The sequence below is a fragment of the Mesoplodon mirus genome (assembly GCF_964341445.2).
Source record: "Mesoplodon mirus genome assembly, chromosome: 13".
Taxonomy (NCBI): domain Eukaryota; kingdom Metazoa; phylum Chordata; class Mammalia; order Artiodactyla; family Ziphiidae; genus Mesoplodon; species Mesoplodon mirus.
Genome location: NC_138989.1, coordinates 69,841,367 through 69,866,444, shown reverse-complemented (window position 1 = coordinate 69,866,444; position 25,078 = coordinate 69,841,367).

Genomic DNA, 25,078 nt, shown 5'->3' with positions numbered 1-25,078 from the left:
CTTAGTTATTATTTGGGGGAAGTAATTTCTCCAAAATTCCAGTTATCCTTAACCCCACCAAAGCTGCATTCATCTTGGCTCCGTATTCCACCAGAGGTTTTAAAAAAAATTTTTTTACATCTTTATTGGAGTATAATTTCTTTATAATGTTGTGTTAGTTTCTGCTGTACAGCAAAGTGAATCAGCTATACGTATACATATATCCCCATATCCCATCCCTGTTGAGCCTCCCTCCCTCCCACCCTCCCTGCCCCACCCCTCTAGGTGGTCACAAAGCATCCAGCTGATCTCCCTGTGCTATGCAGCTGCTTCCCACTAGCCATCTATTTTACGTTTGGTAGTGTATATATGTCAATGCTACTCTCTCACTTCGTCCCAGCTTCCCCTTCCCCACTGTGTCCTCAGGTCCTTTCTCTATGTCTGTGTCTTTATTCCTCCCCTGTCACTAGGTTCATCAGTACCATTTTTTTAGATTCCATATATATGTGTTAGCATACGGTATTTGTTTTTCTCTTTCTGACTTACTTCACTCTGTATGACAGACTCTAGGTCCATCCACCTCACTACAAATAACTCAGTTTCATTCCTTTTCATAGCTGAGTAATATTCCATTGTATATATGTGCCACATCTTCTTTATCCATTCATCTGTCGATGGACATTTAGGTTGCTTCCATGTCCTGGCTATTGTAAATAGTGCTGCAATGAGCATTGTGGTACATGACTCTTTTTGAATTATGGTTTTCTCAGGGTGTGTGCCCAGTAGTGGGATTGCTGGCTCATATGGTAGTTCTAATTTTACTTTTTTAAGGAACCTCCATACTGTTCTCCATAGTCTGCCACGGTTTTAATTGGATTTTGTCAGTAGTTAATGGGAATAAATCAAATTGGCCTAAACAGTAAGACAAATTTTTTTCTTTTAATAACAAAAAATCCGGAGGTAGGGTGAGCTTCAGATGTTGCGCTTCAGAGTCAGTTCTGCTTCTCTGCCCTTCTCTTGGGTTGACTTCTTCTTCAAGCTAGTGACAAGATGGCAGCAGGAGTTTCAGCGAAACATTCCATGATGACAGTTGTTAGAAAAAGAAGATAGATTTTTGTCTCTTCCTTAAAATTAAGAAAAAATTTCTTTGAAGTGCCTCCTTCCTTCCTCCACCTCAGCTGACTGCCTCAGACATCTCAATGGCTGGAATTAGTGACACATCCTAAACCAACAGTGGGCAAGGGGCCAGCTGGTTTCTGTTACAACTGTTCATCTCTTCCATTGCAGTATGAAATCAGCTGTAAATGATAACATAAATGGGTGTGACTGTGTTCCAACAAAAATTTATTTACAAAAGTAGGAAGAATCTGACCTGTGGTCTGTAGTTTGCCCTGGTTATATGTTCCTAAAAGTTTGATCTTCCCATCGTAGTTCTAGTACAAAAGTGGTTTTGAGAAGGATCGCATGGGTTTCAGATGAGGCTCAAGGATTTGTATCTTCCCCAAACCAAAAGTCAAAGGCATGGCCTTCCACTTTGTTTACATGATGTGGAAACTACTTGTTATCCAGTCAATTTATCATGACAACTGGTACATTCAGTATGTTAAGCAGATTCACGGTTTATTTCACTGAACTGATCGGTCAAGCAGTCAAAATAGCAGGCTCTTGCCAAGGCATAACCTTGATGTAATTTAGATAGATAATCCTCCAGGAAACCAATCGACCTGAAAGTTAGTTTACCTGTAATCTACATTTCTCACTGAGCCTAGTATGACAACGTCTAATTAAATCACACTCTGAATGAGGGCACAGCTTGCCTTAGAAATAATTTAACCAAATAATTAGCATGTTCTAAAATTGTTGCAAAAATTGGTAACAGGAAGTCACTTGCAAATTGTCTAAAGCATTCATATTCTAGGAGACACAGGTCAACTATTTTTGGCTGGGGAGTCATGTGATGAGTACATGGCCTGAAGTCTCAAGGAGGGGAACAGTGATTTGCATTTAGGGAAACTGCTTTTTCGAGCTCTCAGTAAATATGAGTCTGTTAAAGACATACTCTGTGTTTGCACTTATAGGTGGAATCTAAAAAGCAAAATGAACAAATATAACAAAACAGAAACAGACTCACAGATACAGAGAACAAACTAGTGGTTGCCAGAGGGGAAGGGGTGGGGGGGAGAGGCAAAATAGGTGGAGGGGATTAAGAGGTACCAACTTCCAGTTATGATATAAATAAGTCATGGGGATATAATGTACAGCACAGAGGAAATAGTCAATAATATTGTAGTATCTTTGCATGGTTCGTAATATATAAACATATTGAATCACTATGTTGTACACCTGAAACTAATATAAAATTGTAAGTCAACTGTGCTTCAAAAAAAAAAAAAAGCCCTTTCAGAAGTAAGGGCAAGATCTCTGTTCCAGTTCTTGGAGCAATCACTGAGGTTGTGTATAATTGTTTTGATTGAACAATTTGAACTTCTCAGATATAAACACACAATGACTTTATCTTTCTAATATCGAATTGTGTCGGTCAAGCTTCTATTCCCTGCTGGGAAGCTGACATCCTTAATGACAGTTTGGGCTGATTCCCTAATTTTTCAGTTTCTTTTGGAAATTAAAATGGTCTCGTTCCTGTTCTTAAATTTTTTTCTGTTCTTTTTAAAACCTCGATCACCTGTTCATTTCAGGGCCTCTCCATTTTCTCTCATTTCCCTCCAAATCCAGCAAAGGCTGGAAACTAGGAGTATAGTCTGCTCTCTCACCAATCCCCTTCTCCTGGCTTTTCCCTCTGGTGTCTTGGTGTTGAGGTGCTGGGTGGAAGAGGGCCATCTTCTTGCATAATTGCTGGTGGAGAAACGGCTGCCTTTAACGTGGTGTTTGAGATTGCTGTTCTCTTATGTGGGCAACCTCACATCAGAGATGGCAAAGTTACTTCCTCTCTCTGTTGTGTGGCTCCATCTCAGCTATCTGCCCAGCTGTCAAATCCCACTGGTTCTCTCAGGGGGCATCCTTTGGTTCTTGAAAGTCTCCAAGGCAGCCTCCCCTTGTAAACCCCCCTGGTGTGAGATCTGAGTGGAGCTTAACCTCTTCCTTCCCAACTTCCAGTCCCCACCGTGGGCACCCACCTTGCAGCCTGTTGCTGCTGGCTTCCTCTCTCCCAGCAGGAAGGGCCTGCTTCATGGATGTCTGACCAGTGCAGTTGTACTGGGCCTGTGCTCAGAAGGCCCCATACTTGGTGTGTAACGTCCAGAGGGTACCATCTTGAAATTATTAATAATTTTATCTTTGGATTTGTGTTTTGGACGTGAGGTCGGATGGGCTAGTGGAGCATGTGTCAGGGGCTTAGAGCCTTGGCCCCTGCACAGACCTATATCTTGCTGTCTCCTCACCTCTCTTGGAGACACTTTCCCCATTTCTTCATGCACTGGGCCCTGCCTGGCCTCCCCATCCCCATCCTTGTCCTGCAACTGCTATTGCCTTCAAAAACATGCCGTGTGTGTGTGTGTGTGTGGGGGGGGTCTGTGCAGGCACTTGGGCATGGAAGGCTTCGAGTGGCGCATGCCCTGCTGTGTCTTGGGGAAAAACAAGGAGACATCTGTTCCAGTATATTCCATAGGCAACTCAGGAGGCCTCTTGCCCACCCCCAATCCAAGTACCAATCTCAACCTGGCAGGGAGGTTGCAATGCCTTGGCACTTGCTCTTCTACCACCAGTCGGGGTGGTGGGCCCATGGAGAGGGGAGATTAATTTTCTGTTCCTGGCCAGGGCCTCACATTTTCATTTTGCACTGGACCCCCCCAAATTATTTAGCTAGAGCTGTCCGTAGATGGTCCTCTTGGGGAGTGTTGGCCAAACAGCTTAAGCCACTTCAGTACTGACCACTTTACCTACAGCTAGGCGCTCTCCTTGTTAGTAAAGATGGCAGGGCGGAAGGCATCCCCTGGGCCTCCCTTTCCTGGCCCGTTTTCTGCTGAATGACTGGCCATATCTTTCCTGAACTCTCTACTACTGACTCACCAGCTTCCAGATAACTACCAGCCCTAACTCAGTGGTGAGGGGTTTAGAAGACCCTTCCCCCTGCCCATAATCTTATAAGAGGGGGTTGGGAGGCATTCAAAAGCCCACTCACCTTCTTAAGAGGGAGTTGATTGCCCTCCACAGTGTTGAAGTGTCCCCCAAGGCCATCTCCTCTCTCCAAGTCCTCTTTCCTTTCTCAGTGACACAAGCTGGGAAGCCCCTTTAGCCTTTTTGGATCCCGAGGGAACCTGGGACTCACCTTAGTCTTGGGCCTTCTTTGAACTCCACATTGGAGAATTTTGAGATTTTGTTCTCAGCAGTGCACTAACTCTGCTTTAATCCCTGCTCTTTTCACTCACCTTCTGGGGGTAGAGAAACACCTCTCTCAGGGCCTTCCCTTTTTCTGTTAACAAGTGTTCACATGGGCCCTCAGCCTTAAATGAGTTCGTGGTGGGTCGGAGTTGATAGGCTATTTCATTGAAATGATAGCCTCACGCAGCAACTTTATTTCAATGCTGCATATGTTCTTGTACTCAATTTCGCACTTCTGGAACAGCTGCCCCTCCCTCTGTAATATTTGGCTTACATTTTCTACACATTTTCTCTCTCTTTTAAAATTTTTTTTAGATGTTGGGGGTAGGAGTTAATTAATTTATTTATTTTTGCTGTGTTGGGTCTTCGTCTCTGTGTGAGGGCTTTCTCTAGTTGTGGCAAGCGGGGGCCACTCTTCATCACGCTGCGCGGGCCTCTCACTATCACGGCCTCTCTTGTTGCGGAGCACATGCTCCAGATGGGCAGGTTCAGTAGTTGTGGCTCATGGGCCTAGTTGCTCCGCGGCATGTGGGATCTTCCCAGACCAGGGCTCGAACCCGTGTCCCCTGCATTAGCAGGCAGATTCTCAACCACTGTGCCACCAGGGAAGCCCTACACATTTTCTCTTAACATTGTGTGTGTTGGAAACAGCCGTAATGCTTTATCTAAGACTTTCTAAGACTGTTACTAACACTGAAAACTAAGCCTTGGTTTTCTGGTGGGCAAGATGGAAAAAATAAAAATTAGTCCCATTTACTTTACATGGTGTTTGTGAGAAACCAGTGGGATGATAATTGTATAAACCTCTAAAATTTTTAACTGTCCCACAAGTTTGCAATATCCATAGTCTGAATCTAAGTAAAGACAAACCCTACACAGCCATGGCTTTCCCAGGGCAACACATATTTGATGCTGGGGGCAAACCAAACCAAACCCACAAAAGCCGTTTAGCCTCAAGATTATAATGCGAAGTTTAATTAAAATGAGCATTCCTTGGTGAAATGGTAGTCATCTGGATGGGATGCTTTGTAGCTGTGCATGAGGTAGGGATGATTTATCTTGAAGAGATGAGGCTGATTTATACCTCTGAGGTCTGAGGTAAATGTGTTTGAAGCAAGAGAATTGGGTGCCTTTACGTTCTGAGAATGTTGGTGTGATTTAAATTTGATAGTTTTGAAGTCCACCTGGTGTTCCCATTGGCAAATATTTTGCTGCTTTGAGCCTCTCTCGAGATGCCTCTCGAAGGAGTTCATTCATACTCTTTCTCTAGTTATTCTTCTGTTTTACCTCCTCTACTTAAAAGAAAAAACAAACAAACCTCCCCGTCTCCAAATGTGTGCTTATATTCTCCGATGCTGGGTGTCCTGTGGATTGGACACTTGCCCAGCCGCCAGCTGTTCAGAGTCTGGACAGCGGACAATGGCAACATTGGGCTGACTTCTGGGGACTTAGCTCCTCTGCTGTTGTTTACCAGCTTCAAATTCCATCTGGTTCTGCTAATGGGGACCTTGACATCATCTGCAAAAATTGAAATAAAGCAATTTTGGTCTGAAGCAAAGGAAAATAGCAAGTGGAAGCCCATTTGGGAAATGTCATGTTTGCTGCTTCCAAAGCAAAAATGGACGGGGATGTGTGTTGATATATGTTCCCGTGTTTGGTGGACTTCCTGAGAAGACACATGGAGAGGTGTAACCTTTGAGTGCACTGCCTTTTCTTTCTCCGGTAGGGGAAACACAGACTGAAGGAAATCTACAAAATGTGCCTGATCCCCAAGATGTTTTTTTTTGTTTTGTTTTGTTTTGTTTTGTTTTTTTGCGGTACGCGGGCCTCTCACTGTTGTGGCCTCTGCTGTTGCGGAGCACAGGCACCGGACGCACAGGCTCAGCGACCATGGCTCACGGGCCCAGCCGCTCCGCGGCATGTGGGATCCTCCCGGACCGGGGCATGAACCCGTGTCCCCTGTATCGGCAGGCAGACTCTCAACCACTGCGCCACCACGGAAGCCCCCCGAGATGGGTTTATGATGATTAATTGACAGTAGGTTGTGTTTATACATATTAAGTCCACCTCCCTCCAGAGTACAGTGGGGGGCCAGTGTGTTTTGTTGGTGTCTGTGGCATATAAAAATCATGACCCTGTGCTTTTCTTAGTACCCAAAGGGTTCACTTATGTATGATGTAAACCTGCACAAATACCCATAACCCCACCCCAGGGTCAAGGGATAATAATAATATAGTAGTATTAACTAAAATTCATCCAGTGCTGACTAAGTGTCCTGGACTGCTCTGAATACTTTAAATAGTAACTCACTTAATTCCTACAACCACCCTAGAGGGTATTACTATTATCCCAATTTTACAGATGAGGAGACTGTAGCACAAAGAAGATAAATAATGACTAATAAGTGGTAGAGCTGGGATTTGAGAGTAGGCTGTCTTGCTTCAGTAATAGGTTAGGACTGGCCTCTGTGCTCACGGGGCTCACTCTGTACTTGACTAAGTGTATTTTAGGATTAGTCCTCATTTAGGACGACGTGCTGCCGCTCTCCTCCTGCTGCGCTAGATCTCTACTCATCCATCCTCTATCCTATGCCGGCTTGGAGAGGCTTGCCCTCTTTGGATTGCATCCTGGGCCTCCTGGCCTTCAATTTCCATTCCGGTTTGGCTGTGGGCCCCTCTGTCTCCCCCAGTGGCTGCACCATCGCTGGGGGTGGCTCCAATTCTCCTCAGATCTGGTAACACCACTGTCTCTACATTTACTCAGGCAGAGGGGGACCAAAACTTTCAGCCTCTGTACTCCTGGTGCCTCACCATCACAGGGAGGTTCTCTGAGCCCTGCCCTCTCTTTTGTAAAAAGCCCTTCATTAAAATTTAACACCGAGTCTGTTGTCTCTTTCTGCAGGAGTTCTGACACATACAGGCTTCCTCAGAGAGTTCATCTGTTGTCCCCTGCTTGAGTCTCCAGTACCCAAAAACACTTGATATTTTTATTTTATATTTTATTATTATTATTTTTTTTTGCTGTACGCAGGCCTCTCACTGTTGTGGCCTCTCCCGTTGCGGAGCACAGGCTCTGGACGCGCAGGCTCAGCGGCCGTGGCTCACGGGCCCAGCCGCTCCGCGGCATGTGGGATCTTCCCGGATCGGGGCACAAACCCGTGTCCCCTGCATTGGCAGGCGGACTCTCAACCACTGCGCCACCAAGGAAGCCCCTGCACTTGATATTTTTAGAATAATTTTGCGAAAGATAAATGAAAAAAAGTTAAAATTTAGGGTAGGGCCAGGCAGGCCTATCATCTTGGCTTAGAATAGACAATAATAATAATCTCATACTTGTAAGAAGTCGTCTTCTTTTCCAAGTGCTTTTAGATGCATTTGTTAATAACAACCTCTGCAAGTACTGGGGTCCATGCACCCTACGAAGGAGTTCATCTAAGTTATTTTATTTAATTCTTAGAACAGTCTTAGGAGGTAGGTTTCTTCATTATTCTCATGTTGCGGATGAAGAAACTGAAGTTGAGAGAGATGAAGCAGCTTGATCAAGGCTGTGCAGTTAATGAGTCGTGCCTGTGGGATTTACACCCAGGCAGCTGGTCCCAGGGTCCGTACTTTTAAGCAACATACTTATGCCTCCTGCATCTGATTGTGCTCTTGGAGCAACTTGGGAAGTAGGCCAGACTGGTGTAGTTTTCTCACCTTTATTGCAGTTGAGTAGACTGGAGCAGCGGGGGCTGAAATGACCTCTCTAAGCTTACAGAGCTACTTAGTCTATACGTGTAAATGGCAGGAGTGGTGGTTACTGGGAGACCTTGCTGCAGAAATCAAGCAGCCTTGGGGGCAGCTTTGTTTGTGCAAAGAGCCTTAGGCTTGAGGTTAAGAGACAGGGGCTGAAATCCTGACTGAGACTCCCTAGTTACTTCACCTCAAGTAATTCTTACTCCGAGGCTTTGTGTCTTCACTCATAAAATGGGAGAAATTAATTCCTCCTTCACAGGGTGTACGAGGATGATATAAAGTAATCAAATGAAAGTGTTTATCACAGTAGTTGTTTACTATGTGTTTTAAAAAATGTCCACTGACATCATCAAAGTGTAGATCCGTGAATTGAGGGATAGAAAGGGAAGCAAAGGATGTTTGGCTCCTGACACCCTAGCTGGTTCCTCATAAGTGTAATAACTTCCAGGGAAGCCTGCCTTGGGTGAGCAGGGCTTCATCCAGCCCTGAGCATAGACTGAACATCTGCTCTATGTTATTGAAGAATTCAGGTTTTATATCAATGTGAGGGCTTTATTTTGTGGTAGGCTTTATAGTAAAAACTAAATATAATTCTAACAATATATATAATTCTAACAAAAACCTTGAGGCAAAGCTTTCGTTGGTAGTACATTAGGTACACTCCTGTGAGGACAGTGATTTTACAAGCAGAATACCTGTATCCGTTACAGTGATGCCTTGATCTGAGTGGTTTTTAGGGTCTCCTCTTAAGTGAATTTGGAATGTGAGGAATCATCCCGGCAGAAAGTAATTTCTCACCCCTCTGAAATATTGCCCTCTGTACGATTTCTCTGAATGTCCTATTTCTGGTTTGAAAATGGTTCTTTGTGTACTTTTTTCCTCTCCACACTGAGAGCTTATATATATATACATACACACACACACGCATATATATATATATATATATATATATATATATATATATATATTTTACAAAGCACTGTATTCTCGACAACTGTGTACGAATGTCTTATGAATGAATTCAGTGAATTTCTTTCTGATTTCTGCCAGGATGTGGGGAGCATCTGCCATTCCTTCAAAACATGGAACATCTTCTGTGTGACAAGGACTCAGCTGGGCCTAGGGGTATAGAGATGTGTCTTTGGGCTCTGGTACCTGACAAAGGTGCAAATAATCACAGCACGTTATATCAAGTCCTGTAAGAAGTTGTGTACAAGGTACAGTGAGTTCCTTGGCAGTTACATTGGAAACAAATGTGTTCACAGAACATACTGGTAAATGATCCACATGGGTTATCTTCCTTGACAAGAGCCAGAGCCAGAGTAAATGAATACAGTAAAGCCTCCCACAGCCAGAATGCTTGGCGAACGGAGTGTTTTGGTTTCTGGGCTTTTCCAGTCAGCTGAAAGTTGTAAAAATGCAACGTGAACCTTGTCGTCACTGAAAATATCCGAAAGGTCCACTAGATGGCGCTCTGTCTCTAGGAGAGCAGAGCTTTCAAGTCAAACGACTCAAATTTGAATTCTTGGCCTTCTGGCAATCATCACACTTCCCTCACTTTTTAGGGAAGTTGAATGTTGAATGAAAAATTTAGTTGTTAAGGGTTCAGTTGAAAATGAAGGATCACCAGAAGTTCACTCAGAACACATGAACTGAAATTCCCAAAAGAGGTTTCAACACATTTTTTACAGTATTTAACTTATTTTCAGAAAAATAAAATAAAAACCAAGAATACAGGGGCGTCAGTAACTAAGCAGATAGTTTCGCTATATGGACTTGCAAACATCAGATGAGGCAGTGTGGCTTGCAATTGCCTTTGCTTGATTTTACTCTTTGATTAAATTTTTCACAATTAAAAGGAATACAAGCTTATTGTAAAAATATAGACAACGCATTTTACAAGTATAAAATAAAAGTGAGTCCTTCTTCACCTCCTACCTCCAGGTATAGCCCACCCACTTCTTTTGCTACACATTTACAATTCTCTCTATAGTGAGAGAATGAACATACCAATGGAGAATGGCCGGACTGTATATAAAAATAGAGCTCTGACCTATAATCCGCACTAACCAGCCAGGAAGCCAACCTGCTGTCTGCAAGTCACACTTGTAGGAAGTCAGACCATTACCTCTAGCAATCAGGCCAGAAAGTGAAACAATAGCTTCCATACAGTCAGCCCTAAACAGCCAGGACTTGATTAATTACTCACAGAGCCCTTAATTTCTGTCCCAGATTACAATTTAGGACTAAAGAGAGAAAGCTAAATATGCACCCCTAAACAATCACATGGGATTCCTTCCTTCTTATAAAATTTATTTACTTATTTATTTATGGCTGCGTTGGGCTTTCTTGCTACGCACGGGCTTTCTCCAGTTGCGGCGAGTGGGGGCTACTCTTCGTTGCGGTGTGCGGGCTTTTCATTGTAGTGGCTTCTTTTGTTGCAGAGCACGGGCTCTAGGCACACGGGCTTCAGTAGCTGTGACACGTGGGCTCAGTAGTTGTGGTGCATGGGCTTAGTTGCTCTGCGGCATGCGGGATCTTCCCGGACCAGGCCTTGAACCCGTGTGCCCTGCATAGGCAGGTGGATTATTAACCACTGCGCCACTAGGGAAGCCCCCTTCCTTCTTAGTTGACCTACCTCCAGCTTCCCCATGCTAAGTGTCTGCAGTCAGGGTACACCTGTGTCTTCCCCTTGTTTCTCCTGTAAAGCTTTCCCACTCCTCTGCCTGCCTGAGTTTCTGCCAAATACCTGGGGTGGTGCCTGACTCTTTTGCAAAGGCAAGTGCTGAAAAAATAGCCTTATCTTGTTCTCATTTGATTGGTCTTCATTTATTTTCACAACAGATACAGTTTCATTCGTTTAACATCACATATTTGAGGGCCTGCTATTCGAGAGGCTGGGGATACAGACACAGTTTCTCCCCACACGATGCTTACATGTTAGTGGAGGGGGAAAAAAGTAAATGTGTTTATAGAAGACTGTTAGGGAGTGCTACGTGCTCTGAAGAAAAGTAGAGCAGGGTCAAAGGATGGAGAGTGACGGAAGGTGCTGTCTAAGTGACGTGGAGGGGAAAGTCCTCTCTGGGGAGCTGACACTTCAGTGGAGTCCCGGATAAACAAAGGAAGTGAGCACGTGGCTACACTGCAAGAGTGGCAGGTGCAAAGGCCCTGCATTGACAGCATGCTTGTTTTGTTGTGGGGTGGGGAGGGTCAAGGTTGAGTTTTCAAACTGTTTTGACTGTGACACACAGTAAGATGCACATTTTACTTCCTGACCTGATGTACAACACACACTGTTATGGGTTGAATTGTGTCTCCTCACCCACAAAAGGTATGTTGAAATCTTAACCCCCAGTAACCTCAGAATATGGCCTTATTTGGGAGTAGGGTCATTGCAGATGTAATAAGTTAAGATGAAGCTATGCTGGGTGGGCCCTGCATCACAATGACTGGTGTCCTTATGAGAAGGGAAGAGACACAGAGACATAAGTGCACATGGGGAGAGTGTCATGTTATGATGGAGCCCGAGATTGAATTGTTGCAGCTACAAGCCAAGAAATTCTAGGGATTTCCAGCAACTACCAGCGGCTAGAAGAGGCAATGAAGGATTCCTGATTCCCGTACAGGTTTCAGAAGGAGTGTGGCCCTGATGACACCTTGGTCTTTTACTTCTGGATTCTAGAATAGTGAGACAATACATGTTTGTTGCTTCAGGTTACCCAATTTATGGTGTTTTGTCATGGCAGCCCTAGGACACTAATGCAGACACACACAGACACAGAAGTGCAAGTGATTAATTAAACTCTCCTTGCCCTTACTCCCTGTATTTGCTGACTGTTCTGTTCTCTGCCATGATGTCACATGTTGGTGAGGACGCTGGGTTGATTTCCTGGCAGCTCCCCATACCCTGATACCCTGCATTCTGCGATTGAAAAACACTGAGCAAATGTGAGCGTTGGGATAAGAGGCCAGGGAAAGAGCCAGGGGCCAGATCACAGAGGCCATGGGAAAGGCTCTGCAGCTTTTTCCTTTGGGAGCTGGGAAAACCACTGGTAGGGATGTTTTCTTTTCTTCTTCCTTTTTTGAGGATGTGTGTGTGAGAGACACAATCTGATTGGTCTTTTAAGAGGATCTTGCTGACTGTGCTCTCTGGAGAAGAAAGCTTGGGAGAGAAGAGTGGAAGCAGGGAGCGAAGTTAGGAGCAGGTCGGTGTAACCCAGCCCGGGGGGAAACCGGTGCCAGGACCAGGTTAGTAGACAAGGCACCGGGAATGCATGGCTCCATGTGAAACCTCCAGGGGCAATTAAGAGGTTTGATTTCACTTATTTTACTGTATGTTCCATTGCCTACCTTCAGAGTCTCCACAAGTGCCCCCTGAGGAGTTAATGTTGCCTTCCTATCTCTCCGAGCGTGTTGAATCCCAGGAACGGAACAGACCAGGTCTTTCTTGACCACCTTGTGCTGTCTGAGGCCTCTCTACACCAAGACTCTGGTGTATACTCTGGACTGTTTCTTTACCCAAGGATCAGGCACTCTTGTAAGACTACTGTGGCATGAGAGGCTGTACCACTAGCTAAGGCCAGATTTCCCTGTGAGCCACACAAGGGAGGACTCTGCAGTGCTTGGATCTTCATTAGAAAAATGGCGCCCACGTGTGCTCTCTTCGGTCCTGGTCTCCCTCCTCGGGTTCATCCCGTCCTCATTTTCAAAATGCTCATTCAGCCCTTCTAACCAGCAATCCAGCTCTCTTCTTAGGGGTATTCTCCTACATGGGAGTTGGGAGTTGATTCTGAGGCTTCATTACTTTGATTTTCCAAGAAATTCTGGTGGCTTCCTCAGTGAGTGGCTCTCCTGGGCTCGATCTCAAAGCCTGTGGAGGGGGTGGACTCCAGTCTTGCAAGTGAGGGGGAATCGACTTACTCTCTAATTATATAGTTTAGTCTTTCTATCACTGGAGCTATGAGGCTGTGGTTCCCTTAATCATAAGAAAGAGAAAAACAGACCCTGACTCATGGGAACTGGCCTTGGTGTTCTCCTGCTTAACATAAGCAATTACGTGGAACATCAACATCAGACAGAGCTACTCTGGGAATGTGATGGGTCAATACAGGAATGGGACCATTGAGCATAGACAATATGCATCACTGTATAAACCACAAAGATGATCCAGCGTCCACCTGTCCTGGATAATATGAGTGAGTACCACTTTTTTTTTTTTTTATCACTTAGAGCTTTAGCCTTCCTCTATTTCTCTTTCCTTCTAGGTAGGATTTATTAAACTACCCAAATATAGGATTACCTCTACCTTTTTTTAAAAACCTTATTCTTCATTTTTTTAATTGAGCTATAGTTGCTGAACAGTATTGTATAAGTTACAGGCGTACAATATAGAGATTCACAATTTTTAAATGTTATACTCCACTTATTGGCACTGTAAAATATCAGCTATATTCCCCATGTTGTGCAATATATCCTTGTAGCTTATTTTATATCTAATAGTTTGTGCCTCTTAATGCCCTACTCCTATATTTCCCTTTCCCTCTTCCCTCTCCCCACTGGTAACCACTAGTTTGTTCTCTATCTGTGAGTCTGCTTCTTTTTGTTATATTCATTAGATTGTTGTATTTTTTAGATTCCACATGTAAGCAGTATCATACAGCATTTGTCTTTCTGTCTTATCTCACTTAGCATAGTGCTCTCCAAGTTCATCCATGTTGCTGCAAATGGCAAAATTTCATTCTTTTTTATGGCTGAGTAGTATTCCATTATATATATATATGTATATATATATATATACACACACACACACACACATCAATATCTTCTTTATCCATTCAACTGTTGATGGACACTTAGGTTGCTTCCATATCTTGGCAATTGTAAATAATGCTGCTGTGAACATTGGGATGCATGTATCTTTTCGAATTAGTGTTTTTTTTTTTTTTTCTAATATATATCCAGGATTGGAATTGCTGAGTTATAGGGTAGCTCTACCTTTAGTTTTTTGAGAAACCTCCATACTGTTTTCCACAGGGGCTACACCAATTTACATTCCCACCAACAGTTTCCTTTTTTCCACATCCTTGTCAGCATTTGTTGTTTGTGTTCATTTTGATGATAGCTGATCTGAGAGATATGATTATCTTTACTTTCTGACAGCATCCAGTCTTGAGTTAAGCTAGCTTCTCTGAATCCTCCAGTGAATCCCTAACATGAGCCCAAATTCTACATTAGGTCATTTCTAACAGCCTCTTATGGAGATGTCCCATGTTTCCCTGTGTTGTGCTGTCTTCTTTGTTTCAACAAGAAATCACCCAGCTTGTTCAGCTATAGGTGTGTTCTAGAGGTCTTTCACTGGAGGACATTGACACTAAGCTACCTTTGAAAAAAGCCAACTCGGCAAAGACAACATATACATTTTCTTACCATAAATCATCTAACCATTTCTCTTGAAGGGATTTAGTTTGCCTCCAGTGTTTTGCTATTAAAAATATTGTCGTAGTTCTGTTTCTGGTCAAAATGAAGTAATGGGGAGAATTGGATTCACCCTCCCACCTGTAACAACTGAAAAACTGGACAAAGTATACGTAACAATGGCTTTCAAGACATTGGACGTCAGGCAACAAAAGACAGTGATCCCTGGAGGATGGGAAACAAATGAGGTGAACTTAATGATTGCAGCAGCTTATGCCTAAGGAAAGTTACCAGGCCACAGTGCAGGAATGGGGAAGCCAGGGAAAACTTGTCTCCCAGAGTAATTTTCCTGAGTCTGGGGAAAGCAATGTGGCCAGAGTTTGCAGAGCAGAATATAGGAGAAGAGAGCTGTGCAAAGAGCAATCCTGAGATGAGAGGAGTGTGTCCTTTGAGTACTCGGTTGAGTACTGATCAGTGCATGCTTGTGAGGAAACCCACTGAGGCAGGGGAAAGAACCACTGCGAAGTGTTAGAGAGAACAGTGCCTAGAGTTCATGTTGGTTCCAGAATAGTGCTTGTTCCCAACTGCCAGAGTGGAAAATGGGATATGTCACAGGGCACTGGATAGAATTCTACGAAGGGTCTTACCTCAGTATTGGGAAAAAATTAGCCCCAGACTAAGTGCAGGTCTGATTCTCACAAATAAAACTTAAAAGTAAGATTCAACAGCATCAAATTCTTCCCAAGTAACTTAACCATGTGTGAGAGCAAATTTCAAGAATACATATAGGACTAGAAAAATGTTTGGCATCAAATAAGGTAAAATGTTCTGTGTCCGGCACCCAATCAAAAAGTTTTAGGCATACAAAGAAGTAGAAAAATATAGCCCATAATGAAGAGAAAAATCAGTCTAATGAAACTAACTCAGAAATGATACATGATAGAATCAGTAGTCAAGGGCATTAAAAGTTATTAAAACAGTATTCCAAATGTTCAGGAAACTAACATGTTAAGTAGAGAAATGGAAGATATGAAAAAGACCAAAATAAAACTTCTAGAGAGAAAAGCTACAGTGTTTGAGTTAAAAAATTCACTCACATGTATGAAAAACCTATAGCTACTATCATATGTAATGGTGAAAGATGGAATGTCCAACCCCCCTCTGCCCCGCATCAGAAACAAGGCAAAAATAGCCACTCTCATCACTTTTACTTATCATTGTATTGGAGGTTCTAGCTAGTGCAGTAATAAAAAGAGATTAAATGAAAGGGATTCTATTTGGAAGGAAGGAAGTAAAACTCTTTATTTGCAGATAATGGTGATTATCAAATTGGAAAACCCTTTAGAATCATCAAAAAAGTTTCTAGAACTAAGTGAGTTTAGCCAAATCTGTGGGATACATGACCAATATAAAAATTAATTGTGTTTCTATATGTTAGCAACTAAGAATGAGAATCATTATTTTGTACACCTGAAACTAATATAATGTTTTATGTCAATTATATCTCAACAAAAAATAGGGGTAGTAATGTAAAAAATGGGAAATTCATCTTAAAAGAACAGTACTGTTGATAATATCAAAAATATGAAATACTTGGGGATAAATTTGACAAAATTTGTTTAAGGCTTGTGCACTGAAAACTACAAAACATTCCTGAGTGAAATTTTAAAAGACCTGAAATAAATGGGGAGATAAACCATATTCATGGGTTGGAAAACTTAACTCAGTTTTTAAGGTGCTGATTCTTTCTAAATTGATCACAGATTTAGTGCAGTCCCAATCTAAATATCAACAGAAGCTTTAAAAAGTAGACATGGTAACTCTAAAATTCATGTGGAAATCAGAACCTAGACTAGCCAAGACAACTTTGGGGGAAAAAAAAGGAACAAAGACTGAAGACTTATATTACCTAACTTCAGCAGTGTGGTATCAGTGTCAAGAATAAGGAGTAGAACAGTAGAACAGAAGAGTCTAGAAAGAGACCCACACATATATGGTCAATTTTTTTTTTTTTTTTTTTTTTTGCGGTATGTGGGCCTCTCACTGTTGTGGCCTCTCCCGTTGTGGAGCACAGTCTCCGGACACGCAGACTCAACGGCCATGGCTCATGGGCCCAGCTGCTCCGCGGTATGTGGGATCCTCCTGGACTGGGGCACGAACCCGTGTCCCCTGCATTAGCAGGCTGACTCTCAACCACTGTGCCACCAGGGAAGCCCTATAGGGTCAATTTTTAACAACAATGCAGAAGCAATTCAGTGGAGAAAATACATTTTCAACAAATTGGATATTTATAAGTAAAAATTGAACCCACATCCTATACAGAAGTTAACTCTAAATGCATTACAGATTCAAAGTAAAACCTAAAACTATAAAACCTCTAGAAGAAATTATAGGAGAAAAACCTTTGTAACTTCAAGGGTAGGGAAAGATTTCCTAGATATGACACTGAAAGCACAATCCTTAAGAGAAAAAGATGGTGAATTAGATTTCATCAACATTTAGAGCTTCTACTATTTGAAAGACCTTTAAGAGAACAACAACAACAAAAAATTTTATAAACTGATAGAAAATACATAACAAATCACATGTCTGATAAAGGAGTTATATTCTCAATAGAAAAGGAACTTTTAAAACTTAAGAAAACAACTATCTAATTAAAGAAATGGATAAAAGATTTGAACAGATGTTTCACCAAGTAAGATATATGGATGGCAATAAAGGACAAGAAGAGATTCTCAACACTATGTGTCATTAGAGAAATGAAATATACCACATTGAACTACCACCAAACAACTATTAAAATGCTAAAACTTAGAAAGATTGATAATACCATGTATTTTTAAGGCAGGAGGCCAACTGGAAATCTTATACATTGCTGATAGAAATAAAAAATGGTACAGCCACTTTGGAAAAAGAGTTTTGGAATTTTAAAAAGTTAAACACGTATCTACCATATGACCCAGATATTTCATTCCTAGATATTTCCCCAAGAGTAATGAAAGAATGGGTCTCTACAGAGAATTGTAGATGGATATTCACGCAGCTTAATTTGTAATATCCTCAACCTGGAAACAACCCAGGTGTCCATCAACAGGTAAATAGATCAACAACTCATTGATACAAACAACAATATAGATGAATCTCAAAATAATTAGGCTGAGTGATGTAATATAGACCAAAAAATGTATGTATCATAGGGCTCCCCTGATATAAAGCTCTGATAATGAATCTAAAGTGATAGAAAATAGGTCAGTGGTTGCCTGGTTGGGAGAGCAGGAGGGTTGAGAGGAAGAAATTACTGCTAGGCATAAGGGTACTTTCGGGCGTGATGGATGTGTTCGTTATCTTGATTGTGGTGATAATTCCAGGAGTGTATACCTATGTTAAAACTTACCAAACTGTACATTTTAAACATATGCAGTTGATTTTATGTCAATTATGTTTCAGTAAATCTGTTAAAATAATGTGACAAGAATGATATAATGTCTGTCTGCCTGAGCTGCTCCAAAATATTTCTTATTGGAGAGAGCAAGTAGGTGGGACTTGAGAAAAATTAAGATTGGCCATTAGTTGATAATAGCTGAGGGATGGGTACATGGGGATTCATTAGCCTATTCTGTCCACTTTAATATTTGAAATTTCCCATAATAAAATATGCAAAATATTGTGATTAATGCTTTGTACATAATACATTTGTGCCTTTTTTTAAACAACTATTTTATCTAGAATAGGGACCAAAAGTGGAATGTTGGATGTATGATTTTGCACACGTTATTTTCACGAGAACAATCAACTTGTGTTTTTAAAAGTTTCTTTTGTATTTCTTTTGAGAAGAAGGGAACATGGTCTCTTGTGATTCTTTGTTTTTGATTCTTTTAGTTGAAACAGATAAAATTCAAGGAAACTTTATGCTGAAAAGCTATGGCATCTCAAGTTAATGACCCTAAATATCTGAAATTAACTAAAACGAGTCAGAAGAGCATTCTGAAGCTTTTTATTCTTGTTGTCAGAAGTCTTTATGCAGGCAGCTTTGGAAGCAGAATTTGTGTCTTTTGTTCACTGTTACTTCCATTTCTGTTCTTAAAAATGCCACTTATTTGGAAAATTTGGTTATTCAAGTGTTGATAGTGTTTGATTGTGTGTCCAAATAGCATCTAACATTTATTGCATGCTTTGTGTTCTAAGCTCTTGACATGGATATATTTAATCTCTGAAAATTTGTGGCATATACTATTATTACTCTGTTAACAGCTGAATAAACTGAGGCCCCTAGAATTTAACTAACTCACCCAAAGTTATGCAGCTAGGAACTCAGAGCTGGAATGCAACCCAAGGAATCTGGCTCCAGGGTCCATTGTCTCTAATCACTGTATTTAATTTCCTCAGTACTTAATTCTCAATGAGTAAAAGCAAGGATACAAAACTTTTGAATCCTCTCTTGTTGCTTTGTTACTGTGTATACACTGATAGTATATTTTCCCCAGTTAAACATTTTTTCCCCCTCAAAGTTTTTCATACAACAAACATTGCTAAGGAAAGAGTTTTCTGTTGTTTGATGACGGTGAAATGAAATTGTACTCACTTTAGGTCCAGATTTTTGACTAGACAGTGGGGTTTATCAGGGTAATGCCTTTGTATGACTTAGGAAAAGATGAATTAGGGAAAGTCACCATCTCGGGTTGGACAATCCCCCGATGAGCCCCATGGCTTTCAGTCTTTGTGGGTGTTTGTCCTGGGGAGGGTGGCAGAGAAGCAACCTTTTGCTGGGACACATCCCATGGGCAGGACAACACATTGGCCAGCAGATTTCTGGCTGGATTTCAATCTTCAAAAACCTCCCAGCTGGGGGTTTTAGTGCAATGTACAAACTCCACAACCTTTAGACTCCTCTAAGGAGCTTATGGCAAGCTTTCTAGCTCAACAACCTTTTTAATTGTAACTTTTGGTGGCAGAAATGCCAATTGTTTTTCTTTTTTTTTTTAAATACATCTTTATTGGAGTATAATTGCTTCACATTACTGTGTTAGTTTCTGGTGTACAACAAAGTGAATCAGCCACATGCATACACATGGCCCCATATCCCCTCCCTCTTGAGCCTCCCTCCCACCCTCCCTATCTCACCGCTCTATGTCATCGCAAAGCACCGAGCCGATCTCCCTGTGCTATGCCGCTGCTTCCCACTAGCTAACTGCTTTACATTCGGTAGTGTATATATGTCGATGCTTCTCTCACTTTGCCCCAGCTTCCCCCTTCCCACCCCGGGTCCTCAAGTCCATTTTCTATGTCTGTGTCTTTATTCCTGCCCTGCCACTACGTTCATCAGTACCTTTTTTTTTTTTAAGATTCCATATATATTTGTTAGCATGTGGTATTTTTCTCTTTCTGACTTACTTCACTCTAGACTCTACAATCTTCCCTTCTTTTGTGTTGATAGAGGCTCTGATTTTGACCAGACACATAGGATGAAGGTCTGAGCATCTCTTGTAGTTAGATGTGGCCATGCAACCAGTGGGGTCTTGTAGAACTGTTTTGTGATGGCATTGAAGAAATTTCTTAAAAGACAGTTGGTGCATGTCCTTTGCCTTTCTTCTCTCTTTTTTTTTTTTTTCCAGTATGCGGGCCTCTCACTGTTGTGGCCCCTCCCGCTGTGGAGCACAGGCTCCGGACGTGCAGGCTCAGCGGCCATGGCTCACAGGCCCAGCCGCTCCGCAGCATGTGGGATCTTCCCGGACCGGGGCATGAACCCGTGTCCCCTGCATCGGCAGGCGGACTCTCAACCACTGAGCCACCAGGGAAGCCCTACTTTATGTTTTTGAAAGTAAATTTATACCAGTTATTTGCTTTTATCAGAATTGATCTCGCTTTTCTTTCTCCAGTCTCACAGTGTTTCTGTGACATGGCCAAGGTGATCATATTCTAAACTCTCAATTAAGCAGTTACAAGGCTGAGGTTTGTTGCTGCACATTCATTCATATTGCTGGCTGCTCTGGTTATTTAAATCAACTCTGTAGCAGTCTGTGACAACTGATTATTACAATTGCAGAAGTACAATGTCAGCTTCTTCATGGTTGATCTGTATTGCCATAGCATGCATGCATGCATGCATACGTTCATCCAATAAACACTTCAATCACAAAGATTAAGCTTAATTCTAAAAGTTTATCTATTGCATAGAGAGTGTAACTTAAGTGTACTTTTATTTTACACAAATGCTTGTTCCTTTCCATTCATATCTTTCTTCCAATTATCTTTTCAGATGTGTTTATGAAGTCAGCTTATAAGCACCTGCATTGTAATTAGTGATACATGGAAACAGTTGATGTATCTGTTTTCCCCTAGCTTTACTGAACTCTAAGGCCTCCAACCTCTATCTTGACTACTAAGGGAGATATTGTGGAGTTGGGAGAATAGATACATTCAGAGTGAAAGCAAAAGTCCTGCGGAAGGCAGAAATACTGTGGGCAAAGAGACCTATTGGGCAAGACCAATTTCCTTAAGGCCAAATCATTCACTCCTTCCCCAAAGCCATCATCATCTCTTAGCTGGTTTAATGCTACGGCCTCCTTACTGATTCCTCTTTTGCTCCTTTCCAGTTCAGTTTATACTGAACAATCAAGGAATCCATGTGTCCTGCGCAATATTTATTAGTTGTTTCTTTAAGAGTCTGATGAAGAGATTAGCTAAAAACCCAAACTAAAAATGCTGGATACTCCTATGACAACTCTTGGTGCAGGGACTTCTGTTGCTGACTGTGACGTATGCTAATGTTTCCATTCTAATTTCTCTCCCACAAATGACTGTGGCTTGTACTGTGCAGTTTGTGCATCACAATGGCACCACCTCTAAGGAGAAGCCATGTGCACCCTAGACATTATTGATACATAACAAATTAAAACTGTGAGAAAAAAATCTTGCTCTAACAGCATCAATTTGCTATAATTTCCCTACAGATAGACATAAAATGTCTTGTGTCACAAAAGTATCACTTTTCTTAATGACACAAAATCACCATACGGGCAAGTAGTGGCCTTGTGATCACTTGAGTATTGCGTTCTAGGCCTATGGATAGTATCTGGTAAAAATGTCTCCTCATTTAAAACAAAACCACCAGATTACAAATAAATTCTCAGGGCACTAGGTACAATTGATATTACATCAGCACAACTCAGTTTGTCTCTAACCTCACTGTATTCATTCCAATACTATTTGTTACTATTATTTTTAATAAAAGAGGAATATCCACTTTAAATATCAAAACACATGTACATCAGATGTCAATTCCACAAGGAAGAAACACAGTTGTAGCTTTAAACTAATCGATATCTTGTCCCTGTGGTTGTTCTGTAGCATTTGTCAGCAGTGAAACTTGGGCAGCAGGGGGTAGATAAAGTTGGAATAAGAAGTTTCTAAAATCTCTCTATTGGGAAATAATATCCCTGATGTAGGTTCTCATCTTTCTTAATCTAGAGCCTCTCTGGATTTTTCTTTCTGGTCACAGCTTGGGAGGTGCAGGCTGACTTCTTACTGTGTACTCAGCTGCAAAACCAGCTGCCTTCACTTTCCTTCTCTTCATCACTGAAGACTGAAGGCTGAAGACTTTTGGGGGATAAATTCCTCCGTTTACTGTTAACTTTGGAAATTTGAGGGGAGTTCCATACTTCTTGCTTGTGAGAAGAGAAGGGAGCAACATTCCCTAATTAAAACCTGAAATGCAAACCACTACTTTAAAATAAAATCCATTTTTGATAACATTTTATAATCCATATTGGAGTTGTACTCAGTGGTCTTGGAAGACTCTGAACCAACATATGACCACAGAGTTGAAAGGAAAAAAAGTCCATCGATCTTACGTGATTCTAAAGAAAATTCCCATCGAGTTAGCATAGGGTTAGGGAGTTGTAACTACTAGTTTACATTTCTAATTGATTCAAAATATAAATTTACAATTTACCTTTTAGTCATTCATTATTCATTACCTTTTATTCATTATAGCCGGAAACTTTTATACATAAAATGCAGACATTAAGGAGTGCAATGTTTCCTTCAACCTTTTCCCACCTTTTTTTTTTTTTCTGGGGATTCCTCCATGTTTCAAAGAGCTATTTCACAATTGAGCTTCTAGGGTTGATGTGTCTTTATGAGGTGGGCTCTGTCTGTGTGCCTAATTTCCCCTGCCATGTTGCAAAATCCTCAAGACATATTTTATGTAAAACCTCTTTATACATCCTAATGGCACCTAGCAGAGTGCCTTAAACATAACATTCAGATAAGTGTCAAATTATATTAAACTCTTCTCTTTCTCAGAATTTGAAAACTTATCAAGTAGGAGAGTGTTTTTTTGCCCTTCTCTAGAAAAATGACCTCTTCTAATTAAAATTAGAATTAGTTGCTTTTTCTAATTTCTAATTAGTTGCTTTGTAATTAGAATTAGAAATTTCTAATTAGTTGCTTTCTTTTTTTTGCCTTATTTCACTGTTTCTTCTCTCTCGAGTGTGTATTTATAGACAGTGAGCTATCTTCGTATTTTCCATCATCTCTTCCTTTTCCATATAAATATATATGCTATTTATCCCCCAGTTTCTATTTACAAGTTTGCCACATTCAAAACGTTAATGTTAGTATTGGTCAGTCACTGATGCTGCCATTTTTGGAGAATATCACCTGCCCTGAGGAAGCCCACGGGGCCAGATGACAGCTCCCTAAGGCCATTTCACTTTCTTGGATTAATTTGGGATAATACAGGGTGATTTAGGAAAAGTCACCAAAGGTAAATTAAGTTATTTCTTACTCTCACTTTTAGGAAACAGTTTTGTCATCTTGCTATTACTTTTTTTTTTCCCCACCGTGGGTTTAGTTTCAACATTTAGCTAGGTTGCAATAAATTATCCAAATCTGAGGTTTCCCAAATATTAAGTAGAAAAGGAGTTTTTTAAAATTAATTTTTTGGATTATAGTATATATGTTGTGTTAGTTTCTGCTGCACGGCAAAGTGAATCAGTTATACATATACATATATCCACTCTTTCTGAGAAGGATTTTCTGATAGATTTCCAAGCTGTTTTCTGCCATAGTGCCTCCTCTTCCCCGATTTTCCATTTCAGCAAGGGGCCCTTGTTCCTTTTTGAACAGGGCTTCTGTTTGTCAATGTGGCCTCTTACTAGGATCACCTGTAGAGTCAGAATTTTCTACATTATGTTGTTCTTCCTTCTTCTTTCCACCCTTTCCCAAATGTATAAGTATGTTGATTTGTATGCAGACAAGCACACAGACACACCTATCAACCCCTCTCTGATAATTTTATGCCTTTGAGGAAATGCATTTTTATGTTTTTTCTGTTGACAATTTTACACGATTCTGTGTGGCAGGCAGTTAACTGGAGACTGTAAAAAAAGAATAGTGAAAGGAGAAGAAAGCAAAGGTTAGCAAAATTTATTACACATGAAGGAAATGGATAGACAGAGAGCTAGCCCTAGAGTTGGTGATTCTCATCCTCGTATTTACACAATTTATGTATATTTCCCTTTGGAAGTCCCCGCCTCTGATATATGTGAAACAAATATCTAATTTTCCTTTGAGAACTAATCTGAAGTTTAGGGCTAGTGTTTGAGTAGGACTTAAAATGCGGGTCTAATCAATCTAACGTCTTGAATGGGTGCTTACTTAAAACATTTTCTCTTGGCTCATTAAGCAAGTTAAAGGCAACTCCCCCAAAGCTATTGCTGCCGAGAGAGTTTTCTGTTTTTATTCTAGAAGGATTTGTGGCATTCATATTTTGTTACCTGGGCTTCTCCCCCAGTTTAAAGGTATCCATTGTGAATAATTTTATCCCTGTGCCTGAAATTATAAATTAATGTCAGCTAATAGACTGTGATTTATTGGCTATTGCTCACTCCTTTTATTTTATTGAAGTCAATTTTGTTAAGCTCCACCAAGGCTCGTAGAGTCCCTTTGGGGCGGAGCATTAGACTAATTGTAAATTCCGAAGTAAACCCACGGAGCCACGGTGCATTGGTTTATCATTCAATTATAGGAACAATGGTGAAAATGAGCATTTCCTCAACCGTCTGACATTTAACAGAGATTTTTACTGGGCGGAGGAGCAGAATACTATCTCTAAATCTTGGGTAAGCCCTGTGTTTCCCCTGAGGCTTCTATACATTCATCCTATGTGCTCTTCTCACGTCAAGTTAAGTCAATGAATATTTATTCATCAACCACAAAACGTCCATCAGAGTTCAACACTTAGGAGGATGTTCTTATCCTAAGCAACTTGATGTCTATTAAGAAGAATGTAAGCTTCACCAAGATGGGAATTGTTGTCTTTTTCTCTCCAGTGTCCAGATCATGCTGGATGCATACTAGGCTCTCAGTAATAAATATTGTTAAATAAATAAAGAATAGTGTTTTGCTTCAGCAAAGTTGTGGCGTGCCTTCAAACCTGAAAGTGTAAAGGTATTTTACCACCGTTCAGCAGGATCTGAGATTAGAGCAGCGGTAGGGTTGGAGTGGAGAAAGCTGGGTAGATGTTGCCTCTGTTCATCACTGGCACATGGATTTGTGGATGTGGGTGCTTGTGTGTCCTGGAGGTTGGGAGTAGATTGAGAGTGAGGTTG